The sequence below is a fragment of the Acanthopagrus latus genome, chromosome 7, assembly GCF_904848185.1.
Source record: "Acanthopagrus latus isolate v.2019 chromosome 7, fAcaLat1.1, whole genome shotgun sequence".
NCBI lineage: Eukaryota > Metazoa > Chordata > Actinopteri > Spariformes > Sparidae > Acanthopagrus > Acanthopagrus latus.
Window position 1 is genome coordinate 2622906 of NC_051045.1, and position 19666 is coordinate 2642571.

Consider the following 19666-nt stretch of genomic DNA (forward strand, 5'->3'; position numbering starts at 1 on the left):
CCTGCCACACTAGAATAAAAAACTGGCTTTTAGAAAACAACGTCACTCAAAGAGATCTTTGGCAGCACACAAGACAGTCGGCACGTGTCTACGCAGCGTTTTACTTTTATACGATTGTTGGAACCACTGTGTATTCAACCTTAGGTGCAGCTCTTATTTTGAAGTACTTTTTATGAGATCTATGTACTTCACATATTTCATGCAGATTCTCGTGTGGTACAACAGATTGAGCAGCCAACAGGTGACTGTGAAATTACATCTTTTATTCGTACCTCCCCTCCTCAGTCTTTAGCCTCAGTAAAGATGGCCGCCTGTGACTACTCGCCCTCATCAGTAGTGTCAGAGAGCCGTAGCCTCCATCCTTGAACTGCGTCGGGTTGGATGAAAGGGCGGCTGATTAGACAAGACGACCGACCGCACTGCCTGCCATCGCCAAACGAGGCAGAGCGGGGCACCGGTGTTTGCTCTCATTAGCCTCTAATCTGCTGCAAAGATCCAGTGGTGAATTTCTGTGATTGTATCAGATACTTTTTACTCACACGGCTCCAGCTTCATGGCTGCTATCACCACAGTGATGTATTCTCTCCGACACTTGATCCTGTCTTTGTTTATGGCCAAGCAGAGATGTTTTATTTATATAGGTGAAGAAAATGAGAGGTATGAATATGATTTTTTTATTTTTATTCATTGTCTTGTGAACTCAGAGTCTCAGTCTGTGAGCTGTGTGCAGTGTGTGAACCTGATTTACCAGCAAAAAGGTTTTAACCGCAGTGTCACGATTCTCCAAATCCACAGATCGATTTGACTTTTGATTGTACGATTGTGGTTCGACATTGTTCAGCAGATTGTTGGTTTTAATCCCTGACGACTCTGATTTACATGTGTGACGTTGTAGAAAACTCCTCATTATCTCCAGTTCTCCTCTTGTGCTATTGGAATAATGAATTTTCTACCTTAGCTTGTAGCTTGTGTTGTTTCATATGTTTAATATTGTTGAATATGGGGCAATCTAGTAAGAGCATAGTACGGGGAACATGAAAGATCCAAAGTACCTCAGCCCAATAATAAACCATGAAGTACACATGGCATGGTATTGAAATAGAACTCTCATCAAAAGCTGCATTCAAATCATGTATATTATCACTCCATGGATAAATTATTCTGGTTGTCAGACACCTAAAGAGTTTGAATGCATGAAAGAATAATCTCAGAGTCGATGCAGGTCAGAGTATCTACAGATTGCTTTGAATTTAAAAATGTCCAATTATCTAAAGAATGGGAGTCTGTCAGGCTCAATATGAAGATGATGGATTGTGGGTAATTACCTGGAATGGACTCGCATCTTGTCCAGTAGCACTAGTCCCATAACAGTGGAGCCGGCTGACCGACTGACTTATTCTTGAGAGACTGCCGAGAAAAAAAAAAAACAGAAAGAAAAATGCAGTTTGTTTTCTCGGTGCACCAGATGTGACATTTTCATGCAGTTTTTAAGAAATACTCACAGCTAATAAAAAAAAAAATTCTGAGTCATTCTTTTGAAGCAGATGGGAAGAGGTGACATTTAACCTACACAAACACAAACCCACACACAGCCGCACACACATTTCACTACGGGGTGTTTTCTGAATTGAACAATGATTTTAACCCTCTTTTTTAAAGTGGCTTATAAAGCCAGTCAGTTCTACACATCAAATCCTGTTGGGGAGTGCTGCTACATATAAAGGAAATAAATGTCTAAAGTCTTTTGTGGCTCCAGAGGGAGCTGCACAAAGTCTGATAAATTGCCCTAGGTCATTCCATTTGAGGCAGTCTTGGTTGGACTGTAGTTACTGTATGAAAATATGAAAAATGTGGCTCTATATTCATTTCATCTTGAGGCTAGAAAGAAGTCTTTGTTACTGTGTTTGAGTCCGGATCTGTTGCCAGAATAAAATGTTGATAGGTAATCTTGACGCAAACCATATACGTACGTACAAACTTGTATGTTACATAACATATTGACATTTGTACAGAGTCCTACATGTATATGAGCTCCGTTTGAGACTCTGTTTCAACAAAGAAAATGAAAACTGACCCTAAAAAGAAGCATAAAGAAATGTCAAGTTTCAACAGTTCGATCTGACTGATGTTATTTGGTGCGTGAGAGCTGATACAGCTCTGAACGCTCTTTTTGCACTGTAAAGAAGCAGCTTTGGAATTGTGGCCAATCACTGTCCTACCGTATATTTTACAGACTTCACTCTGCCCTTTACACGGCGCTGCTTTTGCAATTTTCTCCACAGCAACAGCCAAGAAGATTTAGTCACTTTTTAAGCCAGATGGAAAGATGTGACATTCAACCAACAAACACACACTTCAATCACTAATGAATCAAAAAGTGTTTTCCCACATGGTGTAGCGACATGTGATGGAGCTTGTGATGCTCACGTGTAAGATATGATGGACGGAGGCGGGAACAGTGGGAGGCTGGCAGCGTGAGAAAAACAACAGGGAGGCTAGATTGAAAGAAGAAAGATTGACAAAGAGACAGACGTGAGCTGTAAAACCCCAAATGGAGATGAGGTCGAAATGATGACAGCGATTGTGTCAGCTGGACTCTGTTAAAGGCAAAGGGAACCAAAAATTCAGAGGTGGGAAACGAGCAGGAAGGAAACATCAGTGCAACATGGCAGCAGAATCAGATACAGACACAGAACAGTTGGAATCAAGAGCTGACAGTGAACCTTCATACGACTACCAGAAATCCATTTGGTATGTCAGACTGACAGCCAGAGCCTCGATTCAGCAGTAACGTCAAGAAGGCATCACCTCGAGGATCCATGGAGTCTAAGTAGCCGTCCAGTCTTATGACAGACTTGAAAAAACTCAAACCTATCCATTAAACATTTATTGCTGGTTGTGTCAACTGGTTCTAGCTCATCTGTACAGTAGAGCGTCGTCAGCATCTGTTTTGACATCTCGGTTTCTTGGTAGAATGAGCTGAACACTTTATGATGCGAGGGAGAAGAAGATCTGGTTCGAAGTGTACAAACCAGGTCACCGAGTCAACATTTTGTTACGATGAAAATCAGGAAGGTAAACAGAAACAATAAGCAACATGAATGTACATTCTTTTTAGTTAGTGATTTGTTTTTCTTGTCCACAACAAAAGTTTTGAAAGTTGACTTCTTGAGGGAAGGTGAAGACAAAGAAAAGTATTGTTCTTGACAGAAGCCATAAGTCATCATTTTAAATGACTGAACAGCAGATGGAAGGCAGACAGCAGCTGTCCAACACCTCTGTCTTACAAACTAAAACAATAAAAGTCAGAGGAAAAGCCATCAAGCAGCGTTAGTTGAGGTTTTGTGCATCTGCCAGGAAAATTTTTTCTTTTTGCTTCTTGTTTTGCCAGAAATGCTTTAGCACTTTGTCCTGACAGCGCTGCAAACTTAGTGTGTTTTCACTCTCAGAGAACGGTAGAGGAAAAAAAAAAAAAAAAAAGAGTTGTAACTCGAGGTAGCCGAGCACCGCAGCTCAGACTTGTTGCTGGCTCATAGCAACGACAAGAGCCATGAGCAGAGATTCCTACGAGCATCTGTTTAGTGCTACAGGCCTGGAAAAAAAAAACAAAAAGAAAGAAGAAGAAGAAGAAGAAGGTGGACCACAGGGAGGAACATCATACTGACTTCAGCACAGAACAGCCTGAAGACAGCTAGTCAGAGGATGGCACACTGAAGCAGTGTTCACAGGGAGCAGGTTTTAGTTTTTGTGAGAGAGAAAGTGCTGCCGGGAGAGATTTTTGGAAAGAAAAGGAGATCTGTTTCCATAACAACAGTCCAATCCACATTGTGCATTTTAGGCCTTAATCAGCCCTTAGCATTTGTTCAAAGACGTCAAGATGCCATCATGCCTTGGAGCAAAAAAAAAAAAAAAAAAAAAAACATTGGGGCACTGAAAGAGAAGGGAAAAAAAAAACATATGTCGTCAAATCAAGATGCCATACAACTACAAGAGGTGCAGGAAGGTTCAGGTGAATCTAACATCTTACCAGGTGGAGCTGTAGTGCATCCAGGTGCAGGAAGTAAAAAAAAAATGTTATTAATGTTTCTGCAGATCCGAGGCCTGGGTGAAGATGATGCACTCGCTCAGCCTCTGTATGTTTAAGCATTGGACTACAGCTCGGTGTGAAAGTATTAGTATCTGTTCACAGCCCTGATCTTCATCTTCAAACCTGACGTCATAACATGAATATATAGTGCTGCTAAATGATTGAGCAGACTCAGGTGTTGTCATCCTAATTGCACTGATAGGTGACAACTCTGCATCTAATGATTTTAATCCAGCATCCAGTGCAGATAAGGATGTAAATGTCGGATTATCATAGTTTGTTTTCCAAAATCTTGTCTGAGAAATTACACTCATGAAACATATATGCTTCTGAATGTATGTTTGTATAGCTATAGATATTTATTCATAGATATTACAACACTTCTTGCTTGAGCCATGGACTTACTTACTTTCATTTTTTAAAAGTTATTTTCACTCTGACTGATGTTTCGTGTCTGCCGTGTTGACTTTCACACGCGTCCCTGTTTAATATTGTTTAACCTGCTTGTGTTTAAATGTCAGCGTGCCTCTTCAGTGCAGCTCTGGAGGAGTGTTTTGACATGTATCTTGTGCTTTTACAAATAAGAATGACATGTACAGTGTCTTAACAATGACAGCGCACTGACTGGTTTTATTTTTTGTGTGCCAGTGATGTGTTAAAACATTGTTCCAAGTGTTTTAATCAGTGGGTTGTGAAGACAAAACAAAATTGAAGGAGACACAAGGGAGATGTTCAACATTCTTCTTCAAGTCTGTCACCATGTGAATGAATAAAAAGCCTGTAAAAAGTAAAGAAACACATTGAAGTGTAACAAACAAACCAAGATAAGACAAAATAAAACAATTCAAAGCAGAGGGTGAGAGTCGATATAGCTCAGTTGTGCAGTTACAGTTTCATGCTGCTTCTCTTTTTTTCTTTTAGTTTCATGAAAGAGGATTGGAAGAAAAATCCTCAGAGAGACAGAAGGGCAACAAGCACAAGAGAGGATGACAAGTAAATCTTCCCCAGTCCCTGAAGAGGCTGTAGAACACACCTGAGCAATTAGGAGCTGTGTACTGCTCGGCTCAGCAGTCAAAACAAACCCGGATGTAGCTGTTTCTCGTGTGAATCCCCAGGTGGAAAAATGTAGAACAAAGTGGGATCTGCTGTGGAGGAAGGGGTTTGTTTTCTGTTCTCCTCTGTACTGAGGGAATAGTGGAGGAAGAGGAGAAGGAAAAGGAAATGATCTTCTGTTTAGTGTCCACCTGATGTTTCTCCGTCGTCTCCATTTGTCCATTTTTTTTTAGAAAATACTCTGATGCCTGTTAATTCCTGTTGAGTGTGAGCGAGGTGTTTTAGTGTGCGCTCTTCATCCATGCATCTGCTGTTCTACGGTGCGTTTGAGGACCCAGCCGTTAAACATTTTATCTCAGCACGAGATCCCTTGTAACATGAAAATGACCTAAATTTCATTAACAAAGCAGCGGGTCAGCTTGTGTTCCATCTGCTGTGGAGCAAATCTGGCATTTGAACTGAGTTTTGGTTTTTTTGGTACCACAGAGTCTAATTAGGTTGTGTGTGAGCGCTCAGCTGCACCGGCCGCTCACTTATCTGAATCTCTGATGGTAAACAAGGCTGCCGGTGAGCGAGCTGGTGAACAGTGTCTGTGGTTCGTTTTTTATATGAGAGGGAAAAAATACACTGTGGAAGTATTACAACAGTTCTGACCTCCTTAAATGTTTTATTGATTTATATGTAGACGATATAAGATAGAGACAAACTATAGTAATCGTTTTACCTGGGAGGAATTGGTATTTGCTGTGGGCTGATGTTGCCTCGATCAGTGTTATTTTGTGACCCCAGTGAATCTGAACTGACCCTATAAAGCACCAAAGGAACACAATAACCACACAATGTAAACGTCTTGGCCAGGAAAGACAGATGATTCGAAAGAGGAGTGAAAGAATCCATCGAAGCTGGAACGAGCGTCTTCAAACAGAGGAGGTGGTCGGCGACTTTACTTCTCACCCACCTACAGTGCAGTACTGAGTTCTCTCCCCAGACAGCTGAACAACCATTCACACCTGAGTTCACCTAGCCCTGGCAACCCACATGTTCACACGTCTCCCTAACAACACTGTAAGGACACTCCCACACAGGGTTTAAAAACCTGCAACTCCCCCTCCAGTTAGTTAGAACTGAGGAAGCCTCTTATATGAGATGAGAAGCCCAGTTGCCTACAATACAGCACTTAGAGTTACTAGTAGAACAACAACTGGGTTAAAATTCCTGATTTTCATAATAATAAGAGCAGCAAATGACAAGTAACTGTCACCAGGGTTTTGATTTCTGTCTATTCACAAACAGGAAATGTCTCTGTGTTTTGTTTTGGCGCTCCAGGGCCACCGTACTAGGACACGGTGCTCAACAGTATGTGATTTATTTGCACACCCTGGGATGTTTAGATGAAACAAGAAGCTGAGCATCATCGCCAGGCATTCCGGCTTACAGTTGAAATGACAGACACTGACACAGTGTCTTGCTCAGCAGACGTGGCAGCTGGTGGTCATTACTTTGTGCAAATCAAACCCACCATGTGACGGTCCGCATGATAACAATCTGTCAGTCCGTTCTGCTGTTATTGTGGTGACGTCACCCGGCGTGGTGAGCCAAGACTGTCCTCCGGAATAGACAGAAACATTAAACATTCATGCTTTGGCTGGGTGACATGACGCTGGCTCAATAGATGATCGTGCACAGATGGTCTGTGAGAGTGGAGTCACAAAAAAAACAAAACCACACACACACAGTTTTCAAACTCATTGCATTTATTGTGTGCATGTCCCCGTCATTCACAGGCGTTACAGAGGTCAAAGCCCACTTTGTTCCTGCGTTTTCATTCACAGCTGTATCCTCGGGAAAAATGTCAGTCGGACCAATAAAGTCGGAGGGTGTGTGTGTGGAGGTGTGTGTTGAGCTCGGAGGTGTTACTCTGAGCTTTTTGGTGGAAATAGATTGAAGCAGATGGGAGAAAAGGCAAAAATAGAAAGAGGTCGGTGAGCGGGGAGAGCGATACAATGTGAGACAAATAGAGGGCAAAGTGAAAGAGATATGAAATGAAAGAAAATGAGGGCAAAAAGAGAAGCGGCGTCCAATGTCACATAATCTGATATCCTCTCATTTATTACCTCCATGATATCACACCCTGCATTATCGACCGTTTTACTCAAAATAGGACTATAACTTATAAAATGAACCTCACGCTGGGTTGAGGAAGACTTGAAACTAGAGACTGAGAGGAAACTGTTTACTGAGGTCATGAATCAAGAGATAAATTGGGTCATTTTTGCGTAAGCTTACTTGCAATCTGACTTCTTTTTGAAACCAGCAGAGTAGGTTGGCGTCCCTCCGTTGGCCAATTAGAAAGATTGCAAGACACTCTGGCTTCGCTTGCCACTCCTTCCCGGTCCCAAGACCCAACAGACCGACTCAAGGGACGTGACTTCAGACGGTTCATCAGATTTCAGCTCCCTCTGAAGCCAAAAAAAGCCTTTTACAAAAATTCTCCAAAAAAGGTTATTCCCAAGAAAATCCCCTGTAATGTTGAGTCTGTGATACTTCTCTCTGATAGCAGCAGTCGCAGGAGGATCAGTGAAATATTCAAGGCACTGAGACTCTCCAGATATCGGGGATAGTACGCAGAGTATTTGTCACACACCAACATCAGAATGATCACAGCCGGTTCAGTGTTTTTGGACCAGTGACAGAGGAACGCATCCCGCCAAGGCTTTCAGAAGCAAATCCAACAACTAAGGCTCTTGTAAACTGAGCGTAGAGCCAAATAACAGACGGACAACATCTACCGGCTTCACTGCTCCTTTCTGCTTCTAGTGTCACTGCTGCTGAGTGGCTGAAAGGGGTTGATGGAGGACTGCTGGTCGTGTGTCTGTGTGTTAAAGAGACGCATGAAAGTGAGACCAGGAGACGCCGTCATGTCATCAGTATGCAGCAGAGAACGAGAGACTGAGAGAGGGCAGTCATGTCGTATCTACCAGTCCTTGACCCTGTGACCTGAATACTCTACAGATGGATTGGTGTGTGTGTGTGTGTGTGTGTGTGTGTGTGTGTCTGTGTGTGTGTGTGTGGTGGAACTGAACTAAAAGTGTTTGTGGAATAAAAACACAGATCACATTTTCATGACTCTCGATACAGATCGTATCGTACCTGCTGCTGTCGTGTGATGCCAGCCTTAGCATGTGTGTGTGTGTGTGTGTGTGTGTGTGTGTGTGTGTGCTGCAGACTAATGACCGTGCCTTCCTCCTTCCTAATGACCACGGTGAATTATGAGGCCATTGACTCTGTGCTGGAAATGAATCCCACATACTGAGAGCAGTGAGTGTGTGTGTGTGTGTGTGTGTGTGTGTGTGTGTGTGTGTGTGTGTGTGTGTGCACGCAACAGACACCAAATTTAGCCGGCAGTCACATGACTTCTCTCTCTATGACACAGACACACTGATTTGCATATTTTCAGGATGCGCCGTCTCCGTGTCCTTGCTGTAGCTCCTCTCTGTGTCGTGCTCTCTTTCAAGTCCAATTTTACACCTACTTCTGATTTTTTTAGAGTCGCCCATCACAGACTTAGAAGGGGGGTAGTGGTTGTGATCTCCTCCTATGAAATGGGACAAACCATCAAGACCCTCACACATCAACACTGATCGTCAACAGCGTCTATGTCAGCAGACGCGACTGGACATTTCCATGATTTGGCAGCCCTGGTTTGACATCTGTCTGATGGAGAGGGAAAAGAACAGACACTCAGAATTTGTTCTCAACTTTAAGCCATCAATGAAGTCATCACAAGAACGTACACTGTGTGATTACCTGGCCACCAGCGAGCGGTGCTTCATGGGCTAACATTAGCAACCCGCGCTCCAACCCTGACAGTCTGCGCTGATACTAGAGGAGTGGTACCATGTGCAGGACTCGAGTTAAACTTCAGACTAGTGGTCGGCCGATATGGTTATTTCAGGGCTGATAACGATTATTAGAAATCCAGGAAACTGATAACCAATAATAATAACTGATATCCATTTGCAGGAAAAATAAAAATCTCAGTCTCAAAGTCGAGGATGGAATGTGACTAACTGCAGTCTGCTCAGGTACTGTACTCGGAGGCTTCAGTCTTTTACATTTTCTGCAACTTAATACATTCACTCCACTTCATTTATGTGATTATGTGATGATATGTGATTCAGTGCTGATAGGTTATTACTTGAAACAGATTCCGTCAGAGCCAAAGTACCTCGTTTTATTTTATTTTAGATTTCACTGGAAATCAGGCAGAAAAGACACAGATTCCAATAATCGTAAAAATGCTGACTATAACCCTGATAATCGATCAGACTGATAATTGTTCTACCCCTACTTTAGGTGTCATATACCACCAAAAGGGAGTTAATACTACACTGACAGCTGTGCACTTACAACCTCTTGTCTGTTTCAAGTGCTCCAGAAACTCAAAAGTACAACATCTTCTGTTTGAAACAATGGACGTTCAAGCAGCCGTCATACCTGCGAGGGTGTGTTGTGACGAGCAGCAGCAGTCTGAGCTGATGTGTTGTGGCTGCTCTCTCCTCAGCACAGGTGTGAAACCCTCTCACTGTCGAAAGAGCCTTGAAAAGTTGAATAGGGTTTGATGGTTTTGAGAGGAACAATGTCTCTGTCTGTTTTCTGAAGCCTCGTTCTGACTGCCAGCACAAACCGTTCTTTTGTCAGTCCAGATTTTTGTTCAAATTGATTTGAGGAAGTTTGGATGTGGTTTTGAAATGCGATAGTCAGCTTTCTGCAGATGCGTCTACGCTCCAATCGTATCGTATTTTAACACAACAACACATAAAGATTGGATCCGGAGTTGCAACAGTCCAACATGGCAATAACCAATCACACATGCTGCGTTTCAGTTCAGCTTCTGAATCCTTCAGAGGAGCATTCGAAGGCCAATTACGTCACAACGCTGGCTCCTCCAGATGCTCCTTCTTTTCCCTGTTTTTGGAGGACGCATCGCTACGATCCTTTGTGGCCTCACATATCCCAAGATTCTTTGTGCGCTTGAAAAATAAGAAAGAGAGAGAAAATGGCGACATCGCGTGCCGTAGATCGTCACTTTCGCGGGCCTGGGTGGCAGAAATCGTGACGCAAGCGTAAAACATCTGGTGACACAACCAGGAAATGCTCCAAAGGCTAGACCGTCCCATTTAACAACAGCTGACCAGGTTAACAAGGTCTCTCTGAAGGACTCTCCTTTGAAGACTGCAAAGGCCGGGTCCTTCAGAGGATTCAGACCCTGAACTGAGCCACAGCAAGAGTCAAGTCACTGTGCAGAACTCCTCAGTTGGACCAGGCAAACAAAGCGACGGAGGGTTTCTGCCTCTGACTCGACAGGGATGATGCTTGTAGGGTGAGATGATGGAGAACAGAAAGCTGCTTCACCACCGTATGTAGTTCAGTTCAGCGCTCATGCCTACGTTGTTACCACAGCAACCCATAAAGATAGGATGGTGACTTCTGGACACACAGTACATCTTAAGGAACTGAAACAAAAAGGATTTGACTGGACAAGGCCCGGCTGTCTCTTCCCCGTTTCACCGGTGCTCTGGACACTGCTGCAGGATGACTAAGCACCCTGCAGAGACAGTAACTGTGCAGCTGTCCCGTCATGTAGCACAGTTGTTGTCATCTTTCTAATTCTGGCTGAATTTCAAAACCCCTCTGGACTGACTGCAGTGGATTCAGATCACCTGTTGCAGGTGTGCAGGCTGGCTACTAATTAATGAGTGAGAGCAGCTTGGGGCATTCAGCTCTCAGCCAATCAGGGTGTGATGACACCCTTTAGTGAAGGCTTAAGGGAGGTGGCACCCGGGTCGGTCCGATCCTCGCTCTCTGCAGACATCGTCCTCACAGTTAATCAGTCAGAAGCTCTGCTCTGCTCAGGCCCGGTTCAGATTTCTGTCCTGTAGTTGTTGTTTTTTTTTCTAGCAGTGAGCATTTTGTAACCTCATTGTAAACTCACGGTTCAAGTGTTGCTTTCCTTTTAATATCCTGGTGCAGGTTTCTTTTGTTTGTCCTAACTGAACCTCTTGATATCCACTCCCCTTTATGAACCGTCTGTTTTGTCTTATTCATTTCATCAGGGACGTTAAAGGTGTTCTAAGACATATGTTTCCGTTTCATTATCCCCTGAAGAGGCTTTTTTTTTTTTTTTCTTACAAGCAAGGCAGTTACTGTCGGCATTTTCCAACTGCACACACAACTGTGTACTCCTGACACACAAGAACAAACATTAGCTTTAGCTTCTGCCACGTCGACCTCATCATTAAATGCCTTCTTCTTAATTCTCTGGCTTTGTTTAGGTCTTAACTGCATTTCATACATATTTTCTGGTGAAGGTTATGTTCATTTTGTGTTGCACGTGGCTGACGGTCAACATTCAGGGAGCGTTGAAAGGCTACTTGAAATTCAAAGAGGTTTTCCATTTCTCACTCTCTTTTGCCTCCTCAGTCTATTTACTCCAAAGTCTCCATCATTCAAAAACAAATTTAGTCGTTGATTATAATGTAAAAAGTAGAATATTCGTATTTTGAATTTTCATCAACATGATTCCTTGGTAAAGACCTGATGTGTAATTTGAGTTACTATTTGATAGATACTGTTGTTTCTGTCGTCACTCGAGTTCTGTTCTAAATAAAAACATGGATAAAACCCACAACACAGGCAGAGAAGGACAAGTTCACCCGCATGTTTAGCTTGATAGCGACTGAAAGATGGCTGGTCTCATTTGTACACAACCTGAAGGCACTTTCTGAATGTTGCAGTACCTCAGTCTGAAATCTGCCGTTCTCCAGAAGACAGTCAGGAGATATTTCCTCAGAACGTTTCTGTCGGCCGGTGATGTGATTGAAGTAGCCACGTAGACACATGACTGAACTTCACGTCAGGCTTCTCACTCGGCCTCCGTCCTCGTCTGTCACTCATGTTTCACTTGCTCTGCCTGATGTACAATCTCTTTGCATTTACAGAGAAACCTCATGCGTATCTGCCCAAAGGATGGCGTCAGGTTCTGTGTCCATATTGTATCTGAGCTCTCCTGAAAGCATCAGACAGATAACACTCTCCTGGTTTATCCTTACCTGCCAGTGGAGGATTAACGACTCTGAAATGAGATTGACTTTCAGACCCAATTGCTGGGGGGGAAAAAAAAAAAAAACACCTAATAAGCAATGAAAATGACAATCTGTCAACGTCTGCTCATCAAAAGCAGCAGGATCGATGACACCTGTGTCATTGAGCAAACCTTCCTGCCAAAAGAACCATTTTAAAGCGACGCTCCACCGAAATTGTCTATAAACCGCTGACACGAGGAGAGAGCTGCAGGTCGAGCTTTTCCTCGTCACTTCACGATAAGATAAGACGCTTTGTTTGTCACTGAAGTCACACAACGAGAAATAATGTTTGGCAAACTCAGAGGCCTGCAGCAACAGACGACAAGATAAAAACAAGATAAAGCAACGAGATAGATATAATAAGGAAGCGTCTCTTGTCTTTGTGTTAAATAAAAGTCACTTGGATGAGGCAGGTAAACAGTGACAGAGCAAACACACGCACAAAAAACTCACCGTGTCAGTCAGAAGTGAGGGCAAACACAATGTGGCGTCAGCGATGAAGCAAACACTTCAAACTTCTCTCCTGGTGTAAATCATGAAGCTGTATGGAAACGTGATAATACCTCCACCGAGTGAGACGCTGAATTAAAATACCACTCTGATACTAATGAGGAGATGTGACAAGAAGTTCAGTCAGTGGCTTTTATATTATTTCGCTTTTCTCTTCAGTTAAAGTTTGAGTTTTATTACAGACGTGTGGACTGAAATCAAGTCATTTAACTGAATTCAAAGTGAAACCATTTGCTCGGGCCAACACCTTACTTTCTCTTTCATTGCCTGTTGCTTTCATCCGTCTCCTCGCTCTCCCTCTCCAACATGTCTTTAGCGGGGAGTAGTTAGCAGCAGTGATTTGCCAAAATTGGCTCCATCTCATTTTCTTTTTTCTTTTTTTTTTTTTTGCTTCATTCTTTGATTCTCTTCCCGATCTTCTCTCTTTCTCTCTCTCTCGTTCTCTGTCTCGGCGACTCTCTCACCATATGTTTATATCTGGCAGGTTCTAACTGTGTAGTAAAATGCGACTGGGCTCATTATCTTTTTAAACTGAGCTGAAGTGGATTTTGACTGACTGAAGTGGTTTCGTGGTTGTAAGAGTTCTCGGTTTATTCCAGGATTTTCTCCACTGCAGACTTTTATTTGTTTTCTCTCATTTATTCTAAGTGTGTGCTGAATCCAGGCCTGTTCACACTGCAAGACAAACGATTGTACAAAATCTCTGTAACAGAGCTGAGCTCGTAGTTACGATGTGCACCAGCTATCTGTTGCTCTCTGCTTTAATCACTCCCTTCTACTTGTCCGGTGAAATGGTCGAACGATGGCATGTCGGTGTTTTTTGTGTGTTTGGAGGTTTTTCCTTCTGAAGCGTCCGTCAGCGTGTTTTTCTACAAAGGTTTGAGAGCGAGAAAGAAAAAAAATAACAGAATCACGGATGCGTCGCTTTGATGACTGAAACATTTCACTGATGAATTCAGCCGTCCAGCTGTGTGAACAGTTAAAACATTATCAAAAATTCTTAATAATATATAATTAAAGAGAGAGTGTGCTGCTCTGGTTTAAATCTAAAAGCATTTATTAAAGACCAGCCGCCACAAATTCTCTTCACGAGTAGAGATCTCCTTTTGTAAAGTCATATTTCAGAGTAAGAGGCGTATTTCTCTATTTTGAAAAAAATCAGTTCAGACTTGAAGTATGTATTTATCTTTTAGGGAACATTGCCCGTCTGGAACTTGTTGTTCTGTTGAGCTGTATGGTTTTAAACATTCAGAAACTCTGCAGCCTTTTTAATTCAGTCAGAATAAAACAGAATCAGGCTTTCAGAACAAAATAAATAATAATAGTTGCCTCGATGTCCAACAGAACAGCACAACCCGATACTTTCACAACAGAAAGTTGAGGTTATTTCTGTCCTCCTGCACTCAGTTCATACTGCGTGAACATCTCCCCTCTTCAACACTGTGCAGGGGAGGACTTGATATTTGGAGTGTGTGTTCTGCTTCCTCTTGTATTTCCTTCTTGCCTCATCGCTCTGTCAAATCCATGTGCAGCTGTTTGCCTGTTAAAACTGGACCGGAGGAGCTGTGACACATTGGATTTGTGAGGGGGAAAAAAAGTAAAAGAGGGGGAAAGAGAAGCTAGTCTTGTTCATTATCCATTTTTTTATACTTTGATCTTCATTGTCATCTTCATTTTCCATCGCCGCTCCCCCGACTCCTCTTTGGTTTTCTGTCTTCTCTCTTCTTCACTGCGGGTGTACGTTAATGAGAACTGTGGACTTTAAAAGGATGAAACGAGGGCGCTCTTCTTATTTACGTTCACGTTCATCCTCCATCACACAGTTTGTGTACATGTGTAACACATAACAGCGTGAACGTGAGTCAAGAACACTCAGTCTGTGTCGCTGTGAGGACACTTCTCTGGTGTAAGTGAGACATTAGTCACTAGACACAGTTTTAAACTTACTATTCCTATATTACTAATCCAGTTATTCAATTGTCTGACATCAAATCTGTTGGTTTCCTGGAGGACTGAACGTCTTCACGATGTGTTATGTGTTACGAACGAGTCAGATTGAAGGAACGACTGATGTGACCTGATTCCACATTTCACTTCTCTCTCTCGTTTTTTCATTCTTTCGTTCTCTCAGACGAGTCGCTGTGTTGTTCACTGTTTAGTTATCAGAGTGGTGAAGAGGACTGAGAGTCAGCCAATCATATGCTGAGTCTAAGACACTGTCTGCGAATTTTAGCCAATGAGAAACAGGAAAGCATAGCAACCATTTCCATGAAAAAAAACAAAACATTTCATTTCGTTCGTAGCTCATCGTTCAGTCATTCAGTCCTAATTGGCTTATCGTCAATACATGTACATTTAATGTCAAGGCGAATACACACATTATCCACTGTTGTGTTGTCTAAAAAGACACATAATCATGAAGTTGCAGGTCTGTATTTGCCTTGAACTACAGTGTTATGTTGACTGTTAGCACGGTCGCTTGAGAACGAGGAGCTGGGAACTGTGCATTACGTGATTCACCGGGAATCAGGAAAAGATGGTGATGGTGTGTAACTCCACTTTTATCATGGGATGGTGGTGGAGTTACACACCATCACCATCCCATGATAAAACGGCTTGGCTGGCTTTCACAGATCCACTGCAGGTAGAACAGCTAACCTTTAAACAAACCTAAATGTGAATGTATCCGACGTTGAAGATCATCATCAATGAAGTGTGGCATCTGCACGGCTGTTACAGCAGGAGTCACCTTGAAGATAAAGCTAATTAACTGTTTAGTGTTTGCATCAAACTGTGTTATATAAGATTATAGTTTCTTTTTCATGATCTGCTCCGATGCACGGAGCGAGCAGACGTCAGCAGTCGGCCAATAACAAGTGTTTCACCTGCTGAATATGGCGAAGCAACATGTGGTTTGGCAGAGATGCATCATTACTTCTCACCAGCAACAGATTGGATTCGCCTGGGAGGCAGATTCTTCACACACACGCACACACACACACACACACACACACACAGAGTCTTGGTGGGGTTAACGGCGTGTGCAATCACCCCCGCCCTGGGCCTCCGCGAGCCATTTCCCTTAATGAGGGCCTCAGATGGTGAAACAGAGCCAGACCATTTACCATCAGCACGGCTAATTTCTGCTCCGCACGGCTTGAACATGGCGCCGTTTCTGCCCCCTGATCGCGCCTTTTAGCAGCAGGCTTCTGGACTCTCTCTTGATTTCTCTCCCTTTTTTTTTTTTTTTTTTTTTTTAACAATGGAAAGCTGGCTGATTTGTGACAGGGGAGAGCTTGATTCGCATTACAGTAAAGGGCCGGTGTGGGATTTCATGGTGATTGAATGGAATGTTTTGAATGTAGAAATGTGGTTGTGATTTATGCCGTTTTTTTTTTTTTATGAGCGGGACTGATGTCAGCATGTAAATGTGTGATGTCAGCAATGGGAAATATGAGCAAATATTATAAATACCGGTGAAAAGCAGTTAAGAACTAAAGACTTGTATATCTGAGTCATGCACCTACCTGCTGCTGTGTAGTGTCTCTTGACAGTCCACCGACCGGCCTGATGCCTGCAGACAGCTGGCCGGCCTGCATTAGTCACCCAGCAGGTAGAGCCGAGCCGGATCCCCTCGCTGTTCTGTTCGACTCCTGTGGCTTCACCTCTCAGAACCGGAGATGATAGCATGTCAACAAAAACACAAACTGAGCCAAGATCAGTTTACAAATCTGAAACGGATGCCTGAACTTTTTAAGGTCAGACGAGTCGGCCACATTGATGATGATGATGATGATGATGGCATTTTTAAATTAAACTTGTTTTTTGCTAAAGATTATCATCCTGAAGAAAACTTTGGTTGTAGGAAAAGGAACCAACAGGAAGGAAACTGTTGAACCCAGCTGACAGACGAGGGAAAGAAGTAAAGGAGGGAGAGTGAAACGGAGGTAAAACAAGAGTGAGCAGACGATGGAGAGCACTTCAAAACCAATATTCTACGGATCAGTAAGTAACAAACCTGCCGACTAATTAATACAACCAGGTGTTTTACCATACTAAGGCCCTAAGATCAGGGTTTCCAGATCAAACTGGGATTCTGACGGGTGTTTTTTTTTGCTTCAGACGGTAGCCAGGATGCTAGCAATAGCCCTGCTAGTTGTGAGCAATCAAAAACAAGGCTCCAAAACCTTTTATAGATCCAGATCTATGGAGGCTGAGACATACAATCTTGTCTGAATGGCACCAGAGAGCGACAGATTGTCCCGTCATCTACCAACAGTCACCCTACCGATCTTTCCTTAATCTCAGCGTTGTGCTTGGTGGTTTTTAGTTTCCTGATCATCACCAACCAACACACCAAATCCCCAGTAGGAGCTCTGTAGTCATGCTGTTTCCACTAAAGCGTTGTGTTGGAGCAGCGGCTCGGTGTGGGGGAGTATTTTCAGCAGCACAGATGCCACCGAATGATCATTGTAAGGTTGTACGAATACCACAGGCAGCAGCGCGTCTGTTATTCGCTCACTCTTCCTCGACTACATGGTGCCAACTTGTCATTTTTTGATCATGAAGGTGACACTACGCCAGAGTGCTACGGAGAATACATAACACAAAATAGCATGCAAGCATCACCCGGTTATTAAAAAGGAACTGACGGACAATTTCTAATAATTCTTCTTATAATTAAATGCTCTTCATGAAACGTGTTGTTGTGTGTCTATGAAAACACGACGTTAAGTCTCCGTTTACATAAAGGATGTTGTTATGTCACGCTAAGCCTCTCGGTGACGTCACTCCAACACCCACCCAAGAGTCTAATTTTGAAAAAATATAATATTGGAATTCATTAAAATCCAATCAGTGGTGTTTGTGTGGCTGCACGTCATTAGCGGGTGGACAAACAAATGAACAGATCAAACCGCAAATGGCCTGCAGTTTCATCCTGGAGGACACAAAGAGGGGACGGAAAATGAAAAGAAGAGCGAGGGGACGGAGAGACGATGAAGTTAATAAGAGAAAAAGGTCTCGACTTGTAGAAACGGAGCTGAGCTGAGAGGAGGGAGGGAGGAGGGGAGAGAGATGGACGAGTGGGTTTGTGGTCGTCTTAATTGGGTACTTGTCGTGTAAGCAGGTGCGCTTAAGAGGGAGAAGAGCCGGCTGCACGGCGGCCTGACACGCAACAGCGCCTTCTTTACTGTTGACAATAAGAAAGAAAGCGGCCGAGAGAGAACGAGGTCTCCTGCAGAGACGAGAGGCAGAATTAAACAGAAGATAATTAAAAAGACAGCGCGGGTGTGAGTTGAACGAGGAGGTTAATGAGACGAGAGGTGCTTAAACAAGAGAGGAACGCAGGAGAGAAGAGACGCAGACTAACTAAGACAGTTCATGATCGTGACCTGTAGAAATGTGAACTAAAATATATTTGTAGACGTCTGTGGCTTCAATTATGTCGCCTGTGTTTTGCCCACGCGGCTGTAAATAGCGCTGCTGAAGAGACATGATGTAAAGAGTGAGCGCCTGAAACTGTGACGCTGTTATCAACGAGATGAAATGTGTCTCATTACATGAACGCGTTGCTTTATCCGGTGATTCCCTCAGACGTAGGCGGGTAAATGACTCCGGTGTGGGGTGGAGGACTCTGCCACCACCCGTATAAAAAAACATGCAGTGGGATAATCACTCTGTGAAAAACACCAGAGCACAGGCAGAGAGAAATCTCAACATTAGGAAATACTTGAGAGAGCTTAACAAGATAGCAAGCAGCACTGATATGATCACCATACGTGACGGAACAATCTGGCACCGGAGTGGAGACGAGACCAGGTAGATGTGAGAGGAGCAGGTGAGGGAGGAGGGAAAAACACAAGACAACACAAAAAAACCTGTCTGCCACAGAAGAACCATGACAGGTCCATCGTATATTCAGTAAGCTGCAGTCAGTGTCAACAAGAAAAGTGATTCTTGGTGACCATAATCATGAACGAGCTCGATATCTGAACATCCTCGTGCTTCTTTATTAGACCAGATTTAATTCTCAGTCATCTGTCTTTTTTTAAACTTCTTTTAGACTATATATAAAATCTCATTGTTCAAAATCTGGTTATCATTCCATGTGTGATAGACACTTTTTCTTTCTGAGGTGGAGTTGAATTTTTCATTAGTATTTCTGCACCTTCACCACGTCATTTATTATCTGATACGTGATGAGCTCCGTCTCTCCCAGAATGGATCTGTAAGATGCTGGGTGGATAACAAGCTGCTGCCTTAGCACATCAGGTAGCTCTGATATCTGGACACTCTTTAAGAATCAACACATCTCTGTGTGTTAACGACGTCAAATTAGATCAGAAGACAAAAAAACATTGTGGAGGGCTGGAGGAGAGGGCAAAGACGAGGGAGAGGACTGTAACCGTGCAGCATGTTGGGTAATTGAATTGCAGATATTGGAAGGCAGGAGGAGGAGGAGGGTGGAGGAGGAGGAGGGTGGAGAGGTGGGAGAAAGAGCTGGAGGAAAGGGAAAACAGGGAGGGAACAAAAAGATGAGATGGAGTGAGAGCAGGAGAGGGGCTGATGGGTAAACGGTCGAGGCCTTTAACTGGGTAATTGTTGGTGGTGGTCGGCAGAGAGAGAAGAGGGGAGGAGTTAGGAGGGCAGGATAATGGAAACATTGAGACGAGGAGGAAGAACAGAGCATCAGGAGAGCAGAGGTGACGGATGGAAACACAAACATTAAAGGTTAACTTGATGTTTTATCTGTGGATGGACACAGAGACGGAGGGAGGGAGGGGAAGAAAACAATCAGCGAGGAAGGAGGTTTAAGAAGACGAGAAGAAGAACTGAGGCAGGAAGCTGAAAGAGGAGATACGGAGAGATT

General features: G+C 43.3%; 1 protein-coding gene across 1 annotated transcript in view; it reads left to right on the top strand.

Annotated features, from left to right (window-relative positions):
• oprl1 (opiate receptor-like 1) overlaps positions 1-19666 on the top strand; it is a 76669-nt gene that overhangs the window by 7932 nt on the left and 49071 nt on the right. The window lies entirely within an intron of this gene.